This window comes from Carassius carassius, chromosome 26, assembly GCF_963082965.1.
Source record: "Carassius carassius chromosome 26, fCarCar2.1, whole genome shotgun sequence".
NCBI lineage: Eukaryota > Metazoa > Chordata > Actinopteri > Cypriniformes > Cyprinidae > Carassius > Carassius carassius.
Window position 1 is genome coordinate 14,523,706 of NC_081780.1, and position 22,547 is coordinate 14,546,252.

A 22,547-nucleotide genomic window follows, 5' to 3' on the forward strand; every position below is an offset into this window, starting at 1 on the left:
ATATTACAAACAACGACTATTCGAGTATGTTTATAAATCAACTAGGATTTAGAGATTTTATTCGCAACCCAATTATGATCCTTCCCGTTTCGAAGCCAGCATAACTTGTCTATTCGCTGAAATTTCAATAGATGGGTTAAAATAGATGTCAAAAAGAAATATTTAATAATTTCTAAATTCAATAATTATCCAACTAAAATCAGTGTTTTAAAAAATCTGTTAAAAAAGACCACTTTTGATGTGATACAAGTTTACTTTTTTTATTCCACATACAAAATGATGAACCTAATCACAAGGTGGCGCTCTGTTACAAGAGTCCTTCGATTCAGCATCATTAGAGAATAAGGAGGTCTGTCCCTGTCAGACTTAGGTCATACAGTACATTTGACGAGTTTTGATCAGTTAAGTTGAGAAACAATTTAAAAGCATTATAAAAGTACCCATAACCCTTTATTCTGTTTGATAGCCCAACGATTAATAGCTTATCTAATTTAATTTACTCAGTAGTGTTTAGAAGCACTTCAGTAAGTTTCCCTTAAACTTAAACAGTAGCAGCATAATTAATGTGGATTCACACTTGTGAAAAAGTAGTGCTCTTTACTGTATTCAGTGTGTACTTGTAGTGTTCTTGAAATAATGTTTAAGTAAAATTATAAAATAATGAACTTGCAGATAAAATATTAAATAAATAAAAAACACAAAAGTAGTAGTGTACACTTTCATGATCGATTCTTAACACTTTAGTACACTTTTCAAAAAGAAAGAACAAAAACAACAAAATTGTTTACAGTAAATTTTAAATCATTGTTTTAGTAATTGTTTGCCATGCTTTTGATGTGTTGGAAGACATAACTTGTTTGCAGTTGTAACTGTATCATGCTATTAAGTTGCTAATAACTAATAATAGTTATTAATAACTAATAATTAAATAATGAAAAATGATGTATTGAGTTAATATATTTTAGATGTTCTTAATTGCAACATTCTTACAAAAATGTGTATTGTGTTCATCATAAAATACATGATATACAAGTGTCAATTAAAAATGTGATTGAAGTATTTGAGTTTACCATAAATAATTCTCATTACATTCGGCACTTTAAACACTTTAAATTGAAAGACAATAGAAGTAATTATAAAATTACATATAAAGATGTACTTAAGCCCTAGGGTTAGAAAAAGCACTCTTAAGTACAATTAACTGTTAATTAAGTGTCTGTAAACATTACATTCAGTTCAAAATTGAGTGTATTCTTTAAAAGTGTATTATTTCTGTAATAAATACTCTTTTTTTAAATTATGCTAAAGTGCACTTTGTTACAAGTAAAGTATAATTTTTTGAAAAAGTGTTAACTGTGTAAACCAGATGGATACAGCTTCATTATGCATCTGGATTTTGATTAGGCAAATTTTATACGAATTTTAAGAAAAGAAGAGGTTAATCTCAAACGTACACTGATTGTTTTTTCACATAACTGGGGTCTCTAGAACCCCATATATATATATATATATATATATATATATATATATATATAGTAATTTTCAACAAAATTTGCCTTTTAAGTTGATACTATGCCTTCATATGAGAATTTTATCCATTTACTTATGAATATGATCTTTTTCTGTAAAGGTAAAATGCCATTGTTAGAGAAACTTGATTGTCTCATGCTTATAACTCATCAATCTACTGTTTTTTTTTCTTTCGAGATATGAAAGCTGTTCTCTGTGTGTGAGACAGTGCACTACTGTCTTGACAAACCAAAGCAAAGTGGATCTAACTATCAGTCAAAGAGACCTGGAAGGCCCAGAATGCAACAACAAAACAAGAAGACATCAGACTGAGAAATGGATGTCTTTCGGGTGTTCAACCGGCAGCTTCACTGATCAGTACACTCCAAACACCAGTTTAATCTGTAACAGTGACCTGACTCTGAGACGCTGACCATCTCCTACACCGCGTCTTCCTACTTTCACACCTTTCTTTAGCTCTCCAACCGCCAGTTACTCAAACACCAAAGGTGCAGAGTCAGGATGCATTTTGTCATGCCATCTTTCTCACTCCTTCTTAATGCCCTCTGTTAGCAACGCTGCTTTGAAGAGGGTTGTGAGATTTGCATTTCACACTTACTCACGGTACCTTTTGCCCTGTTTCTGCTGAGGTGTGTTTGTGAGATGTGTAACAATAAGCAAAGGGTGTTAATTAGTGGAGTGGAAAGTGTGTGCAAGAGGGCTAGCTGAACAGTAGCAGTAGTCAGGCAGATGTTGGGTCTATTGTGCGGGAAATGGAGCTCACTTGGGCGACACGCTGCTGTTTGTTTTGCGATGAGATAATGAGGACTCCTGCCAAAGCACTTTTATACCAGCCTGTCACTATCCAGCACACAAACACTCACACAGGGTCTTCTTTTCACTCCCTCTTTGGCTATAACACTCTCAACAGATGTGTCATCACAACTTTGGCACTTCAAGTTGTGAATGTGGCGAATATGGTTTCATTTCAAAGCTCATGTGTAAAATCTTGCTTGGTGAGAGTATATTATGGGCTAACTTGCAGCGTGGATCATATTTAGCTTGTTCATATCATACATACATTGCTATAAAATGCAGGTCTGGTTTGCTCATTATGGTGCTTGTTAATAACACCTCTTTTGATCACTGAAGTGTGCCATTGTAAAGTCTGGTTTGATCGTTCCTCTTGATGGTGATTGCTTTAGTAGGTTAGTTCCTCTTGGAGATCTATGAAGCTCATTCATAACAGCCACCATTTGTATTCAAACCCCTTTTGTTCTGGTACTTCAATCTGCAGTATCTAAACCAGTAGATCAAGACACTCTTTCACAAGTTCATATTTTCAAGTTATAGGAAAATGATGCTTGATGAACAGTTTTGGTTATGAGACAAACTCATGCACTAGACATGATTTGGGCTCTACGTTTCATTCCTGGAATACATGAATGGAAGTTAGTTCGATTGAAATCTGAGAAATGGAGGAGGAGTTGGGCTGGTGGTGCAATGCTGGAAGAATTGCCACATGTAGATGTCCTTGTGTTGGTTTTTGATAAAATTACATGAACTACTAAAGGAATGTTAATGGGTGCTAATGGAATACCTTCTGCAAAAGGTATTTTGCTGGTCTTATCTGGTTGGTCTTCCAGCTTTTCCCAAGATGTTTAAATGTCTAACTAGATGGTCATTGGCTGGAGTGCCCAAAAACTTTATAAAACCCACAAAACAGACTAGCTTAACTGGCTAGTCTGAGAGACTATCTAGTATGGTTTAAGCCATGCTCTCCTAATTTGTAATCAGTCCTAAATTGATCAAGTAAGAATATTATGTGGGCTTTTTTTTTAAAGCAAATTGATAATTGTAGTGTATTCAATTGTGTGTTATTTTGATTCTCAGCATTTTCTGGTACAACTGTATATTTGATATTATTTCCACATTTCTGAATCAAGGATTCTTTTGAGTTTTGAGCATTGAGTTTTATTTGTTTAATGGTGGAAAGAGACAAGGCTGGAAAAAGAGAGCATAACTATGAAATAAACAGTGCCAAAACATACAGATTTGTCTTTACTTATATGTAGTCAGACATTGAGATCGAGTTTTTGAACCAGTGTGAGTTAGTCCTGCTGGCTGTGGCCAGCATTGACTCATTCTCTATGCATTTAGCCCAGACTTGAACTAAAAGGGAATTAGTCCCACTAAAAAAAAACCTGCTGGACCTTTAGTCTTTAAAAACAGCACACTGCTTCTCACACGTTCTGTAAAATCTCTTTCCACTCATTAAATTTGGGGTTTAAATGGCTGCAAGGCTCCACACTATCTAAGCTGATCAGGATATAGAGTTACTTGTCTTGTAGTGGATTGTACTGGGTTGGAGAAGGGCTACTTTTGCATTGGAAAACACTTTTCCATTTCCTTCATAAAGTGTAAAAATCAAATTTATTTCGTTTTATTCTCATTCTGTAACATTTCATGCTCTCAGAGGGTTAGAGTTAGTATTAGTATATGAGTGAACGTGGCCTTGGAAGGTGTTTGAAGCAGGTCAGGGCAGGTGAGATGTCACGGGTTGAAAGGTGAGGGTTAGCTCCTCTACAAAACCCACAACCGACACCTGATCTTCAGCCTGAGTTCACAGGGCGTATGATTCTGTTCCCTTGGGACGGGAGGCTGAATTATCTAAACACACACATCTCAGTGAGGTCTAATTCAACGTCTAAACAGACATACAATGCCACACTCAACAAAAGAAAAAACACAACTGAGACCTAAAGTCTAGCAACCTTTGGCCAGTATGGTCAGATATGGGGATAGACATCAGCTACAGTTTTGAAGCGGGGGATGGGAGCGTATGAATATTCATCAGCCTAAGCTCAATATTTGAATAAATATTGTATCAATGTACTTTACAGTAAAACTTTTAAACTTTTAAGTGCTCTTTTAGGTGTGCTTGGAAACGCAATCATGAAAATGTGCTCTCGTTAGAAAATGTGCTCTCGTTAAGTGGCTTTTTATTTCAGTAGCCTAATATATTATCTGCAAGTGCAGTTTGTTTTACAAAAATCCTAAGATTTGAAGCACACTACAAATTCATACAATCAAGCTCACAGCTTTCCCTTCAGTGTAGATCAAAACATAAAAGAACACGATTTGCTTCTTGCTAATGCTAATCAGTGTCTGGTGGTGTTAGAGGGAGGGACATTCTCATAACATCGGAATGAAGTGTGGATATGCTAATGTCATCTATAATATCGAACCATTTTCTTTCTCTGTTTTGTCAGCCTTGAGGTGTACAGTAGCATATAGGACCTGTATAAATTGTATACTGTCTTGGGTCATCCAATCACAAGTGGTCAGCTGAGACACATCAATGTTTACACCTAGTAGTAACATGTGTCTCAAATATGTCTCCTGTGAATACTTGTGATCGGATTTCGCTAAGTGTAGGGTTTCATGGTTCCATATCACACACCTCGTCACTCTATCTTTGCATGCAGCATAGATGTGTACATTAGTGGCCAACATTTTCATTTTCTGTAGTCCATGTAAATCTATTTTTAAAAGCATTTTGGTAAATCTTTTATGATTAATATATATGCAGTTTTTATGCTGCGTTTATCTCATACTATTAGAAATCTACTTTTTTAATGAACTAGTGAGGAAAATAAAATGGTGACTGAAAATTAGGAAACCTTTTGACATTTGGTCAAGTTTGGTATACTATATTTGAATCAATTTGCAATTGTTTAAACAAGTATGTTCCATATAGTATGAATATGGGTAGTATGAATGAAATTCAGGCATACTGTGTCAATCAGTGCTGTTAATACCACATGACTTACCAGCATCAGTTATGTCACATCATTGCCTTTTATAAATCCTGTCCCATGACCTCGTGGGATGCGCATTTCAGAATCCAAAGTAGTAGATCATCTAGGTACTTTTCACCTGAATAGTATGAATTCAGACATACTACTCTTTTAGCATACTGTTTTTTGTATACTATACAGTAGGAAAATTTTAAATTTCGGATGCACTGTTAGTTTCTGAAGGGCCACAGCTTCAACCTTCAAACCAAACCAAAACGTTTTATACATCATTTGATTATATGGTTGGACTGACCCAGTCACACAACATTTTGGGCCTAAACGTTACGGTATAAACAGGATCATAGATGGTTTCAAAACTAAAATAGAAAAAAAAAATTAGGAACTATTTACTGAAAGGCTCTTTGGGAAACCAAAAATAGTTCTTCAATAGCATCACTGTAAAACCCAACAGAGTGTATGAGATAAGACGGTCATAACATACTCTTCTGTCTGTGCCATGTTATTGGACGATGTATGGATGGAAGGAAAGTGTGTGGCTGGGGGGTTTCCAGGAGGTGTTAAAAATAATGACATATCCAGATCTGCTGGCAACACTCTGCCCTGTAGTTTTAATGGTTCTGTGCTGGTCATGTCAAGAGGAGTACACAGACTAATCCCTCGCTCTCCGGGGAGTGATTACACCAGAAACCCTCGCACACACAGAACAATGCAAAGAGTCATCACACACTCACACAGCCAAGGTCAAAAACAAAACCTCACACATATACACACGCTTACATTCCTTCAGCAAGGGATGAGAGCGTGACAATTGGGAAACAACGGCTGTTAGTTACAGAAAATGAATTAGGACTTGGGCTGGGGAGCGGAGAGCAGAAGAGAGGGGCAGAGGAAGTGCTGGGATTACTAGCTGCACTGGAGAGTGAGTAGAGGGCCGCTTTCACCCAGTAAACTGCCCAAATTTATAAGGCCTCTGGGGCCATGTTGATACCCCATCCCTGCCCTGCGCCTCCAGAACTGCTGATTTAAAAATCATCTTAAATCAGCGACTGACAGGCATCAGGAATACCACAGCCAGGTCAGGGAACTCACTTACTCCAGCTACACATTCCACCTTTGTGTTGTTTTTCAATATTTTATATAAAATAAAATCATGTCATATTCAAAAAGCCTGCAATCTATAACCTGCAAAACACAATTAATTTGTTTTCTGAAGAAAACAACGCAAATCTGCACGAATTGTACAATCCATTCATACATTTTTTTTTGTACAATCTGCTTATGCCCCACTAAGAGGTAGGTTTAGGGGTGGTTTTGCTTATTTTGCCTAATAAAGCCATACGTTTCCATACAAATAACATTGTAGATGTTAATACAAAATCATCACCACCACCTAAGTTAAAAATAGCTAATTCATATCTAATACTTTCGTCAAAAGGATTACGAACCAAAGGGTCCATTATCAAATGTTATTATTATTACTATTATTATTGTAGATAAAAGTTTTCACCTTTAATGCAAGGTTTTTCCTTCTGGAGCATAGTGAGCATTTGAACCTTCTGTAATAGTTGCATATGAGTCCCTCATGTGAGTGTGAGAGTGTGATTGTGAGTGAGTTGTCCTCAGTGTGAAACGATGGATCTCAAAATCATAGTCATTGTTGGGAAGGGTTCAAATATGCAAAATATGCTGGAAAAAAACAAAGAATTTTTGGGACCTGAAGGATTTCTGAAGAACAGTGGTTACAAGTGTTTTGTATGATCCCTCTTATTTGGTAAGATAATGAACATTTTGTTGATACAAAGCGCATGTAACATTTTTACCACAACTGTACATGAACCACATAATCAAATAAAACTTTTTTTTTTGAGGTTGACAAAAAAAAGAGGGGAGGTGGGGCACTCCAAAATTTTGATCTTTTATTGGATGATGTCCCATACATCTGAAATGTGCATGCTATTTAAATTTAGTCATACTTGAATATGGCACACTTTGTATTCCATTGTGCCAGAAAAACTTCCCATTCTCATTTTCCACCTGCATTCGCTACTGTTGCGCTGATGTATTGGTTTGGACGGCTGCAGCTCATCCAGTTCCGGATGTTCTGCTGGGCCCACTCTGATCTCTACTGCTCCCACTAGGCCTCTTTTACAGCAACAGGAAATGCTGCCTGCCATGGGGTCACGACCCACTCATTTTGACATATGCGTCAAGTGCAGCCCACCCTACCGGTATAGAGGGTTTCCGGTCTGTGTAAGGTGTGGAATGATAGTTAGGAAAGGAAACGGAGGACAGACGGAGCTAAGACAGAAGAGAGAGGCAGAATACGAAGTGAGCGAGCACATCTGTCAGACATCAGCTATGCAACATCATCGCACACACTGCACAGAGCCTCAGCTGGCTTTAATACAGACGGTCCATAGAGACACTACTGTAAGATGCTCCACAGGCCAGACCCACAGTCAGAAACTCTGAGAAATCTGTCTGCTTAAACGGGCTCTACATTATGGGGGAAAGAAGCAAAAATATGAGCTCTGGAGATTTTATTGGTAATGATCTTGAACAAGCTGAAGCAATTTATGGCTAAATTATGCCACTAATTGTAAACTACAACATATGAATACAATGAAAGAAAAAAAACTAACCAACCAATAAATAAATGGATGGATAGACATCAGTTTCAATTTGAATTGATTTTATTATGTGAGAATGAATATTATTGAGTGATATGAGTGAATGAAATAGCAAAATGTAGTGGAAAATCACATCATGGAAGTATAATTTTTGACCAATCAGAAGCAAGTTTTCCTGAGAGCCATGTAAGTGTCCTTAAAGGAATAGTTTCCAAAAGAAAATGAACATTTGGTCATCATTTGCTCAACTTTATGTTTTCTGAATTCCGTAAGACTTTGGTTCATCTTCAAAACAGAAAAGATTTTTTAATGTTCATTTTACAATGCTTTTAGGGCTTTTTTGCTTACCTGGACTTTCAATGGGGAGACAGAAACTTCTCTTAATTTGTTTTTAGAAGATTAACCAAGGTCTTATTGGTTTGGAACAACATGAGAGATAATGAATGATGACATCATTTTGGGTGAGCTATCCCTTTAACCAGCTTTCAGACTTCCGGACTACTTTACAGTTTTTCTCAGTCACTCTGGTACATTTCTCGAATCATCCTTGAGATTTGCAAAACAGTAAGTGCATTTCTCAAAACAACTCGTACAAATAGCAAAACACCATGGATTACCTGCAAAAGCCAGTCTCTTGCTCAAAATCCTGAGTTAATCTCTCAAAAATAAATAGCTGTGTCAATGAACGTGTCAGTGCCATCAGAATGAAACGTCCTTGTGTCATAGTTTATGGATAAGACAGTCAAATTGCTTAGTCATGTTGTCAGTATAACAGTGTACTCTGGAGGGATGTTCTGATGTAAACCATGCAAATCTCAAGGATGATTCGAGAAATGTACCAAAGCGACTGAGAAAAACTTTAACAGAGGAATTTATATATCATTTGAAGAAATCTTGATGAGGATACATTTTGAAAGACTCCGATGTAGTGTCATTTGAGCCAGTGTAAGTGAGTAAATAACCAGTGTTGCAGAAAGCTTAGCTTTTTAACAAATGAGCCAGGGTTTCTTCAACTGGATTTATGCCTTTCCAGCACTGGTATTTGTCCCTCTGCCAGCTGTTTTCTCTTTCTAAGGTAAATCCCAATAAATCAGAGAGAGCTAATCTGCTGAGAAAAATGCGCCCTTGCCCGTCGGAGGGCTAACTTTTCCTCCATTGGTTACAGGACATGAATCACATGAAAGATCAACACTTTGTAATGGCAGGCCAGCAGTTCTGCTGTTACTAAATGTTGGCACAACTTCGGTTTTGTTTTAAACCCAACAAAGGGTTTTTAAATGCTTTCAGTATGTCAGTACAATACATTCATTTGATCAAATGTAGTGCATTTTTTAGAGTTATACAGAAAAATGTAATTGTCATCATTGTAATGTGATATATAAATATATAAATATTTCAAAATAATTATAAATTATTTTCTATTATTGTAAATATTCTAGAATATATATAAAAATGATATAATATAATGTATAATATTGTATCTGCATATCATAGTAGTAACTGGGTGCTGAATAATTAAATGACTGATTTTTTTATTATAATAATAATGTACAAAATATCTTATTGGCTTAAAATAGTTTCCATTGTTTAAATAATTATAATTTGAGTTTCCAATAATAAAAAAGTTCACCCATTGATCTGATATTATTAGACAGAATTCTGATGGGACCATTAAATTAGATATGAGTTCTTTCCTTAGTCAAACATTTGACACATCATTCAACAGTAACAATACATCAGGATTTTGTCTCTGATTTGCGACTCTTCTCTGGTCTCTATCTCAGCTCACTTAGGGGTCATCCTGCTCATCTGTGAGTTGTAAAGTGATCTGATCATTATGTCATTTGTCATGTAACCCAAGTCTTTCAACCGTAATAATAAGATTCATTTAGACATTAGACAGACTGACCTGCAAAATGCAGATTATAATTTATACCTAATAAACTGTCAGATTTGACCAAACATCTCTAAAAATAAGACATTCCCAGAGCTAACATTTATGGGTGTATGACCTTTGTATTCATAAGATTAGGTTTTGGTATAATGTGATGTCTTTTTAGGGTTTATTTCTACAGCATGTTCTTCTGTATTTAAATTCATTGTAGATTTGAATTATTTAAGAATTAAAATTTAAATTAATTTTAAAATTATCTTACAGAATTGTATTTATTATTATTATTATTATTATTATTATTATTGAAAAAAAATTATAATATACGAAGACCCATACATGGCATGCAGGAAAAAAATTGTAGGCAAAATCATGTGCACAATTTATTCATTCATTCCCTCGATGTACTAAAAGGTGCACACGATTATTATTTTGTTTCCTCTATTTTTAATTTTGGGCACAATTTACTAATTCATTCCCTCGATTTCTAAATTGTGCGCATGATTTACTAATTCATTCCCCCCTCGATTTATAAATTGTGCGCACGATTTACAAATTCATTCTCTCGATTTCTAAATTGTGCGCATGATTTACTAATTCATTCCCTCGATTTCTAAATTGTGCGCATGATTTACTAATTCATTCCCTCGATTTCTAAATTGTGCGCACAATTTACTAATTCATTCCCTCGATTTCTAAATTGTGCGCATGATTTACTAATTCATTCCCCCCTTGATTTATAAATTGTGCGCACGATTTACTAATTCATTCCCTCATTTTATAAATTGTGCGCACGATTTACTAATTCATTCCCTGGATTTCTAAATTGTGCGCATGATTTACTAATTCATTCCCCCCTTGATTTATAAATTGTGCGCACAATTTACTAATTCATTCCCTCATTTTATAAATTGTGCGCATGATTTACTAATTAATTCCCTCGATTTATAAATTGTGCGCACAATTTCCTAATTCATTCCCTCGATTCATTTCCTCGATTTATAAATTGTGCGCACTATTTACTAATTCCTTCCTTCGATTTATAAATTGTGCGCACGATTTACTAATTCATTCCCTCGATTTATAAATTGTGCGCACGATTTACCAACTCATTCCCTCGATTTATAAATTGTGCACACAATTTACTAAGTAATTCCCTCGATTTATCAATTGTGCGCACAATTTACTAATTCATTCCCTCGATTTATCAATTGTGCGCACAATTTACTAATTCATTCCCTCGATTTATAAATTGTGCACACTATTTCCTAATTCATTCCCTCGATTCATTTCCTCGATTTATAAATTGTGCGCACTATTTACTAATTCCTTCCTTCGATTTATAAACTGTGCGCACGATTTACTAATTCATTCCCTCGATTTATAAATTGTGCACACAATTTACTAAGTAATTCCCTCGATTTATAAACTGTGCGCACGATTTACTAATTCATTCCCTCGATTTATAAATTGTGCACACAATTTACTAAGTAATTCCCTCGATTTATAAATTGTGCACACAATTTACTAATTAATTCCCTCGATTTATAAATTGTGCACACAATTTCCTAATTCATTCCCTCGATTCATTTCCTCGATTTATAAATTGTGCGCACTATTTACTAATTCCTTCCTTCGATTTATAAACTGTGCGCACGATTTACTAATTCATTCCCTCGATTTATAAATTGTGCACACAATTTACTAAGTAATTCCCTCGATTTATAAATTGTGCACACAATTTACTAATTAATTCCCTCGATTTATAAATTGTGCACACAATTTACTAATTCATTCCCTCGATTTATCAATTGTGCGCACTATTTACTAATTCCTTCCTTCGATTTATAAACTGTGCGCACGATTTACTAATTCATTCCCTCGATTTATAAATTGTGCACACAATTTACTAAGTAATTCCCTCGATTTATAAATTGTGCACACAATTTACTAATTAATTCCCTCGATTTATAAATTGTGCACACAATTTACTAATTCATTCCCTCGATTTATCAATTGTGCGCACAATTTACTAATTCATTCCCTTGATTTATCAATTGTGCGCACAATTTACTAATTCATTCCATTGATTTATCAATTGTGCGCACAATTTACTAATTCATTCCATTGATTTATCAATTGTGCGCACAATTTACTAATTCATTCCATTGATTTATCAATTGTGCGCACAATTTACTAATTCATTCCCTCGATTTATAAATTGTGCTCACGACTTACTAATTAATTCCTTCGATTTATAAATTGTAAATATACATTTATAAATTATTTAAAAAAAAATGTTTTTATGATTGTGATATCCAGAACCTTTCAAGTGTATCCAGCCTTTCTGACTGTTAGTGTGTCTTTAAGAATTCGACCATATTTTTAGGTTATATCACATAATTGAAATGTTACTATGGATTTGACATTGTGAGACTCGCTGAGACCATTTGATAGCCTATGAAGGGCCGGCACAGGGGTCTGTGTGAGGAGGAGTTGACCCTAGAAGAGGGTCAGGATTCCCGAGACTGACCTCACCATGACCTCTGTTTGTTTTTACAGGTTTCTGTGCTCCTCTTTGAAACTTAGCCTAAGAAACCAGCCCCCTCCATCAGGTCCTCTACCTAAACATGGCACTGTCCGAACATGGGCTTGACAATGTAGCAAACACTCTGAGGCAAATGAAGTCATACGCCTTTAGTTGCTTTAGCACCTGATTCTCTAAAGGAATTGTGCAAACGAGTAAATGACGCAACTGTGCCCACAAAATCCGAAATGACACAGTCTTGCAGGCCGGTTTGGAAATGGATAGCTATGCTTAATCTCTTTTCCATCTATCTAGGCTGAACTTCGCCTATTATTTAAGGGCTTTGGAATATTCTGTATGATGTGGGTGAGTTACACCGTCCTCTTGCCCTTTTGAGTCATCTCTGAAGCCCCAGTGCTCCTGACTTCCTCAGGAGACATATACTGAGATACAAAGGTTCAGAGAAACCTACCTAACAACAACCACTTTACCCTTTCATCATCTTTATTTACGCATGATGTATGAAGTGTGAAATTACCTTTGTTAGTGATTATATTTAAGATGACTCTCTGGGAAAATTATTTTTTCTCTCAGTCAGTTCTCTGGCAGTTGACGCAACATGCCTGAAACTGTTCTTACACAGCTGAAATAAAAAAACGAAGAGAACTTTGGCTTCATCCAGCTTTTATTTCTTTATGTTTCAGATCATGAAATCTTTTGGCAAGTTGTGTCTGGGCAGATGGAGCAATTTATTCGTCTTTTGGTGACAATGTTTGATGTAACATTGCAACTCAATGTATTTCAGATGCAGCCAGTGTACTCCTCCCTGAGAATCTCTCAGAAGTCTTGATATATATGAACACACTAAATATACATATGGTAATATTTTATGCCTATACAGTATATTTTATGATTAACCACCAAATACTGTATTAAAAAAAATAGGCAAAATAGTTATTTTTTTGTAACAAAACATTTCACACTATTGCATTTAGTTGCCAGTGCAAAATGTCTGATTTTACTTGATTGTTTTAAAGCTTAAGGTTTTCATGTTATATTTAGATGTAATTTTTATTCCAGCTTTATTTTCATATTTATTCCAGCTTTCTTTTAATTACCGTAAACCAGTTTTAGTAGTTTAAGTTAACAATAAAACTGAACTGGATGCAATAGTGAGGAGTATAAGAATAGTTACTGATGCTAAAATGCTAATGCATCACTTTGCATTACTGTTTAAAGGGATAGTTCACCCAAAAATAAAAGGTCTGTCATTAATTTCTGACCTCAATGTCTTTCTGAACCTGCATATACAGCTACAGAACTGAAACGTGCAGGATATCATTATAATAGCCCATGTGACATCAGTGGTTTAACTGTAATGTTTTAAAGCTATGAGAAAACGTTTTGTGCACATAGAAAACTAAGATAACGACTTTCTTAACCAAGGTCGTGGTACTCTTGAGAACGTGCGTTATTTATTGCTTAATATTTATAGCTTAATTTTATACTTCAGCGCATAACTGATGAATGGTAGCTCAAATCTTGCAACTTTTTAGGTGCATTAACACTTTTCAAAGATACCTTACTTGCACATTTTACATTGAAGAAAGAACACGTGCCAGTCTATGGACCATAATATAGACAGTCGGGCCAGCTTAAACCTTTCAGAACACCCTAGCAAGCATATAGCATTATATTGACAATCACTCAGAGCACCTTAACATTGCAGTTGTAAACTTTATTCTTGTACTCTTTGCACAATCCCTCATTTCATATTTGATATCGACCGCCCACTCTGCAGCATCCGAAGACCAAACTCTGTGAGGAGCATGACCAGATGAGCGAATCCATAGGAATGCTTCTCAGAACAAGCAATGCATGGTGCTCAGCACAATTTGTCTCTTTATGCTATCTACTGGGATACAAATATATCCGTATCCTTCTGCTAGAATGTTCGAACACAGATTTTTGCTTTTTAAAGCATTCTGCATTGTGATGATTGTTGTTGGAAATGTTATTGCTTAATTAAATGTCTCCATCATGACATAATCAGCAACTTCCTCTCAGTTTACACTTACAGAGAGCTCTGTGGGTCTCAGCACAAACTGTTCGGCAGCAAAACAATGGCAAATGCTGGTTTTGCGGGGTCTTAGTGCTGGTGGGCATGATGATGATTGGGAAGCGGCATCCTCAGCAGCTCAGTTACAGCGCCCCACTGTGTCACATGGTGGGTGGGATAGAGATAAAACAAAGTGGAATCTGCAGCTTTGTTTTCGCTAGCTATTTGTGACCTGTTTTTAGATGCACACTGGTGGTTGCCAAGGGTTAACGAGCCAAGTTTTTTGCTCTCAATTTCACAAACCAAAATATGTCATGATGATGGGAGGATCTTTACATACTTTCTTAGTTTGATTTTTGGTGTTTTTGAGAAGCATTTATGAAACTTGCACATTTTCATGTGTAAATGCATGAGGTGTGAATATAATCCACTGGAGGTCTCACAGATCAAGCATTAACTTTGTGTGTGGCGTTTTGTTTTCCATCTGTCCCCATGCCCTTAGTGTAGAGGGTCAGTGGTGATCCAAGATGAGGGCTGTCCTGTCCTCACCCAGACTGTCTTCACCTCCATTACACAGTGTGAAACAACAAATTAACCAGCGGCCCTCCAAATGACACCCAAAACCAGCATAAGCTTGAAAAAAAAGGCCTCCTGTGTGGCCTGTTTTTTTTGTAATTTTTTTTTTTTATCACAGTAGCTTCCATTGTGTGTGGAAAAACGGTATGAGAAACATACATTTTGTATGTTTTATGTTGTCCTTTTTCATGGGAACCAAGCTGTGAGGCCCTAAAATGTATGTTAATACTTTAGTCACTCTGTAAATTCATGAATGCCAAATGGTACTACGAAAGCGCAAGCACATTTTTCAAGCTAAATGTTTTTTTTTCTTTTGATGAATTGATTACCATTTGTTTGACCACAATTTTCTAAAAATTCCAATGGTTAAACTATGGTTAGTCTAGCAAAACCATGGTTGATTTGTGTTTACCATTAACTATATTAGCAATGTTTTTTTTGTTTTATTTGCAGTAAAACCATGGTACATTTTCATAAGGGTTGTTAAAATGATGAGTTCACCTGTGGTTATCTGTTTGCATGCTACTTTGTTTCATGTGGTCCAACTATTGCAATGTCATTTATATAAGTGTCTGATGATGTGAACAAAATATACTCTTTTGCAGTGCACAACTAAATTTTAGCTTAAACAGTGAATCATGGAACTAACAATGCTGCGTTCATGGCTTCAATTTCCAGGGAATGCCTAAATGTAGTTATTAAGGCAACCATTCTGTATACTTAAAATACATAGTAAAAATCAAGAATTAATAGATCAATAAGATTTTTGGTCAATTTATAAATGCCATTCTTGGCTGGTATCAAAAATATATTATCAGTGGATAATTTCAAATATTTTTTATTTTTTTATTTAATAACAATATTTGAAATGATATGTTGTTAAAGAATATACATAGCAACCATTTGGAAAGGGTCTTTGGACCCCAAATGAGCACCTAGGATATAAAACAGCAAGTTAGACCCCATCACTAGGTTTATTTTGTAATGAAATTGTTATATATTACTACTACTGCTATATATTTTCAGTTCCACTTGACTAGGGGAACTGGTCTTATATATGTATTCCCATAAATTCTGTGAAAAGAGATAAATAAAAAGATGGTATTGTGGGGCAGTGCTATAAGAATGTGTGTGTAAAATGAAGGTGAGGTGACTGGAATGGGGGGAGAGTATGTGCTCAGATTCCGGGGCCTCGCTACCATTACACACATAAATCAGCAGAGCATGACTAAATCCCCGGTAACAGGAGCCGGAGCTGTGGTCCCCCCGGACCCCGCAGTGCACATCAGTGTGTGAGCACACTGAACCCTCAGCCCCTGCTTCCAACCTCAGCACACCGCTAACCCAAACACTGAGGTCAGACATAGACCCCGCTTGCAGAGCACAAACATGCACTGACACCGGGACCTAGACTCCGATAAAGCCATTAATGCCATTAGAGACAGACATCACCTGAAATCTGCACTGTGGACCCAGTGTGAGATCCAGTGACGGATGAGAGGTTAAGAACCAAAGACACACTAAGAAGAAAAACAAACATTGCCTCCGTGTTTGGTTGTATTTTACCGATGCATCATCAGATGTCATGAACAATATATTATTAGGTATTAAAATTTTGGTAACACTTTAGTATAGGGACCGATTGATTCTATTAACCAGTTGCTTATTAGCAGGTCAATTATTAGCTATTGGCTGTTTATTAGTACTTTTAAAGCACATATTCGTCATAACTATATTCTACATCCCTAATCCTACCTTAGTAACTATTAACAAGCAGTAATTAGGAGTTTACTGAGGTTAAAGTCACAGTTAGTAGTTAGTTAATATTGAGAACTGGACCATAAACCAATATTTTGTACTTAACTTATCATACACAGTTTAAGCAGTTATACCTTAATTTGTGTAAATAGTTGAGAAGAAGTGCCTATTTATAGTAAGTATCAGTTATGTTTAGGTTTGGGGTATAGTTAAGGTATCTAGAATATGGTCATGCAGAATAAGACATTAATGTGTTCTTTATAAGTACTAATAAACAACCAATATGCTAGTAAATATGTATGCTAAGCAACTAGTTAACAGTGAATAGAGTTCCTCAACCTAAAGGGTTAACATTACACTGAAGGTGGGATGCAAGAAATCAGTAGTAGGGGTAAGTGTCTTTCAGAAGATCTTAGCAAGCACATAGTAAGATATTAAAATCACCCAGAACATCTTAGCAAACACACAGCAACACTTCAGCATCCACCAAGAAAACCTTAGTAATTATGGTGACAACTTATGCATTTGCAACCCCTTTTCCTCTGTAGGGTCACGGCTGTAATATTAAAATTGATCCCTTTAATGTGATTTGTCAAAAAAACAATTCTCAGGCAGTATTGTAGTCTAGATTCTCAATTTCCCTTCCCATCTTCCCACACTATGACTACAGTCACCTATGTCACATAATACCTCATAACACTTAACCTCACAGTATCACTACGATCTTTACTGTGTCTGAGCAGGTGGGCTTGACCACCAAGAGACTAGCAGTTAAAGTGTGATGCGCTCGTGTGAGGGTAAACAGCTGATCTCTCTTGTCCAAATCCTCAACATGTTTGTTGTTTGTTTTCAGTCTTGTTTACAAGAACCACCCCGGTAGTACATGGACGCGGTCCAACCACACTGTCGTCTAGAAGGAATTCATAGAATGTTGGCTGCAGTTGGCACTGACAGATAATCGTTGCTCTCACACCCCTTAACTTTCCCTCATCCCGAACACACAGACGCACACCACCCAATCCATAATCTAGGTTTACACAGTAAATATAGACTCAAGTAAACCTGTTGAGAATAATTCACATATTGTCAAAATTAAGAACCAAGGGATAATCTTACGATTGTAAATTCCCTCACCTGAATGGTTGGACATAAAGAAGATCCTGTTTGTCACCATTTTGGAGACTGGTTGGAACTCAGATTTCATTTATGGCCAAGACTAGACACATACATTGCTGAACAGACAGGCACTGCAGCTTGATGGTCAGCTCACAGCACTTCGTCAACACAGCTCTTGCTGCATGGTGCAACTGATATATCTGCACCATCCCAGCCAAAATTATTGTCGCTGAAACTCCAGTGCATAGTAGTACTAATACCTTAAATTCCCAGATAATGGGAGAACTAACATGATGTATGCTTAGTATGCAACCCAAAGTACTAAACTCTGTGCTCTGGACATAAATGATACCTCAAACTGAGTAGGCTGTTGGAAGAGTGGTTTGTGGTGGGCATACACCCAGAACCCCTCAGCAACAACCCAGCACAGCAATGCATGGCCTGTCGGAGTGAGTCACTTGATGTCGGCGTACATCCAGACTCCTCAACAACAACCTAACACAGCAACTTATCTTAGCTGTGGTACAGTGAACTTCGCATGAAACAGCTGTTGACTCATGGGGACCCCTGGTAAATCTGAGCTGGAATATGTCCTGATCCCATTCCTCTACTTTCCTGACTCATTGTCAGTCTCTTATAAAATAAAAGCCCAAAATCCCTAGCAATCACCTGGACATGAACCTCAGAATTGAGGCTGAGAAAAGAACACAATGCTGCAGACAACAGTTCACCGATATCACTGGTTTCCAAAAATATTTGTTACCAATTTAGTATAGGGACCAATTCTCACTATTATCTAGTTATTTATTAGCATGCTTATTATTAACATATTGGCTGTTTTTTAGTACTTATAAAGCATATGTTCTGCATGACCATATTTCACATCCCTAATCCAACAAATATCCTAAATTTAACAACTACCTTAATAACTCATAATAAGTTAAGTAGTTATGAGTTGTTTATAGCAAGAATTGAACCTTAAAATAAAGCTTTACAAAATATTTTTACATGGTAGACGATGTGTGAAATGCATTTGGCCAATATAGTTTTCCCCAAACTAAGTTCCTAGAACTAAAAAGGTTCTAAGTTCCTGTTGTGCGAACACACCAAAAAGTGGGTACTTCAACCAATAGTTCTAAGAACTATGAAATGGCTATTTTGATCATGTCTATGAGTTAATTACATCTTTAAGTGGCATGAATTTCCTCAGCAAAAAGGTTCAATACAGTGCACCTTAGTAAATGTACAACAACACCCTTGCATCACAGCTTTGGTGCAATGTGCACATGCTCAGAACATATAAGTGCTATATGGTCCCCCTGGTGTGAATCTGAACTGGGTCATCCCACTCTCACACCTATTTTCCTGTATCCTCTCTGCTAACTCCCAACAACAATGACACCATAGAATTAAGTAACAACTTAAAATCGTCTGTACATATAAATCAAACCTCAAGAAGAAAACCAAGAAAAAGACATGAAATTACAATTACAACTGTGGAAAAAGGTCATTTGAGACAAGGTTAGTAGTGTCTTATTTTTTAGAGTTGGCACATTGGCTGTTTTGATGTTGTTTAGTAGTTAATTTTCACCTTTAAGAGGAAAACAAGTAATTCATTTCTTGACTTGCTGAGTAGGTCCCCTGTGACATGGTGGAGCAAGAGCAGTTCTAGTGTTTTGTTTAATGTCCTCACTACATTAAGGGACATGACTGTATATTTTACCGACTGTGGTTTATTGGGGATAACTTTCAACAAGCCATTAGGCCAAAGCTGCTTTATGTTATTCCAATGGCATAAAGCAGACAGACCTAATAACCCATACCAGCAGTGGCTGGCCTCTTTATAATCTCACTATAGAACACTGTCATTCATCAATATCCATTTAGTTTTTTTTGGAAGCAACACATGTGTCTCTCAGATGTCTGTTGTTGTTTCTGTTCCATTACGTAATTCTGGTAATTCTTTGTTATAACACAGATTTGGTGTACTGAGTTACCATATTTCCACACTGCTCATATTAGAAGACTGTTCCCTGCATTGCAGTTATGAGAATGGTCACACTCTGGTGACTAATTGGTTTTATGGTCACTTATCGTCAGTTGAATCATACGCTCCCTGAGGCGCGCAAGATTCTAATGATCTTTTACAGGGTTTTACATCAAAGAACAAGCATAGAAGAAAGGCCAAATGATTTAGTTGCATGAATTGTTTAGTTGGAAGTCACTGAGGGGGATCCCCTTAAGATATGGTGAATATCAGAAATAAAAAACCGTCAATTTTGCCAAAGATGTAAGGAAACACAGCAGACAGGATGCAGACTGGAAAAGAGTCATTGGTCAGGGAGTTGTTGACACTAACAGAAGTAAGGTCAAGGAAACAACTGACTAAACTATCAACACACTTAATGAAGGTGGAAAGATAGGTAGAAACTTCCCCCCGTTAATAGTTCAGAGTTATTATAATTTCAGAGTTTCCCACTTACTAATTGGGAACTATACTTATGTTACTTCAGCAAGGTCTTTAGCTCTATCCTTCCCTCATTGTTGGTTTCTTTTGGCCTCTAATCTGATGTGAGGTCATCGTAAGTTAGCTGGCCATTGAGACGCAAACCTTGCTCCAGCGCTAACTGATGCACTTCAGCCGTTGTGCCTTTGAACCAACCCCCATCAAAGCCCTATCCCATCAGGAAAATGCAGATGCCATCATTATTTTCCTGGCTAGCTTTGAAACTCAAACCCCCTCATCTCTGACCTGCACATCGGAGCCTGGTGATGATGACAGTGAGAGATGGCGTCTGTTTGCTTTGCTTTAGTGTAGTGGAGCTTCTCTCTGTGCTTTTGAGCCAGACTCGGGGCTAGTTTCAGCCGCTGGAGGCCAAAGTGTAAAGGAGGAGATGCTATCATGCCAAGGAATGGAGCCAGAATGGTCATCAGGGACTTGAGACCTGGATGGGTATGAGAAGGCCAGGGAGACCATGTTTGTGCAGGCTTAAGTCTGAAGGGTAGAGAAAAGGGTCAGGCTTTGCACTGTGACTAGCGATAGCCTCTGAAGAAATACAATATCAGGAACTGATTGAGCTCCTAATGCCTTCTGAAGGACAAAGGGTTTGACGATGCTGAAATGTAGCCAAGGCCTTTCTGGATGAATAAAAGATGGTAGCACTCAAGAAGGTTTTGACTGAAATTCTAGATTGTTTTCAGTTCTTGCCATTGTTTTCAGTTCTTGAAGACACAGTCTTCATGCTAACTTGGCTAATTTTTCATCCTAAAACGTAACAATAATTATATCTCACAGACAGAGTCCACTAATCCACCATTTAGTGTCTATTTTCTGAAGGCATCTACAGGATGACTGTGATGTAGATGTCCTAGTGGGTTGAAGGGTTTGGATTCGCTACGGTAGCTGTTAATCTGTTTCCTGATGTACATATGCTGAATGACCTTGTTTCCACTTCATCATGGCAAATTGGGGCTGAGCTATATTTTACTCATAGGGGGACTTGACCTTTGATCTTATGGGTGAACAAGGTCACAACCCAGGTGGGGCATTGTCAACACTGCCATGTCGTGGCAACTTAACCTCCAATTGGCCAGTTGGATTTCCAGGTGTGAACAGAGCTAATATACGAGTTGTCCGTCATGCTGAATGAACTTTTCTCTGAAATCAGCCCATTAAGCTAGAGCTTGGAGCCTCCAGATGATAAGTTTGACCTGAAAGCTCACTTTGAGGAAGAGTTCAGAGTTCGGTTAAACTCAATGTTACTTTAATAGCTTTGTGTGTCACCAGTGATGCAATCTGACAGCATACGTGACTCATTATTAACCAAGTACTGCAAAGTTAGAATAATGAATCACATTAATTGAGAGACAAATATTATGATTGATGAACAGAAACTTAAAAAGTAAAAAGGTCCTAGTGTAGTAACAAAATTACAGTTGGATTGAAAATATTTTGGAAGCATTAAAGTATACTTGTTGCTTATTAGCATGCCTATTATTAACATATTGACTGTTTATTAGTACTCATAAAACATTCTGCATCTAATACTTAAACCTAACAACTACCTTACTAAATGTTAATAAGGAGCAAATTAGGAGTTTATTGAGGCAAAAAAGTGTATAGTTAATGATCAGGTGACAGTGAGAATTGGACCCTTAAAATAAAGTTTGACCAATATTTTTATAAACACACAAGTAATATTTAACATACTTTTGCTTAAACTTGGTTATCATGGAACTTTATTTTTGAAAAGTAAATATAAGTATAAATTTTTTTTTATAAATGTACCCTAACTTAAAGGGATTGTTCACCCAAAAATCACAATTTGATGTTTATCTGCTTACCCCCAGGGCATCCAAGATGCAGGTGACTTTGTTTCTTCAGTAGAGCACAAACTAACATTTTTAACACAAACCATTGCAGTCTGTCAGTCTTATAATGGAGATGAATGGAAGTCATGGCTAAAACAAATGATAAAAAAACATACACAAACAAAACCAAATTAAACCCTGCGGCTCATGATGATACATTGATGTGTAAAGACACAAAGAAATTGGTCTGTGCAAGAAACTGAACAGTATTTATATCATCTTTTTCCTCTGATTTACACAATGTGCAAACTGTTAGAACTGTCCTGAGCATGTCCTTTTGTACGCGTTT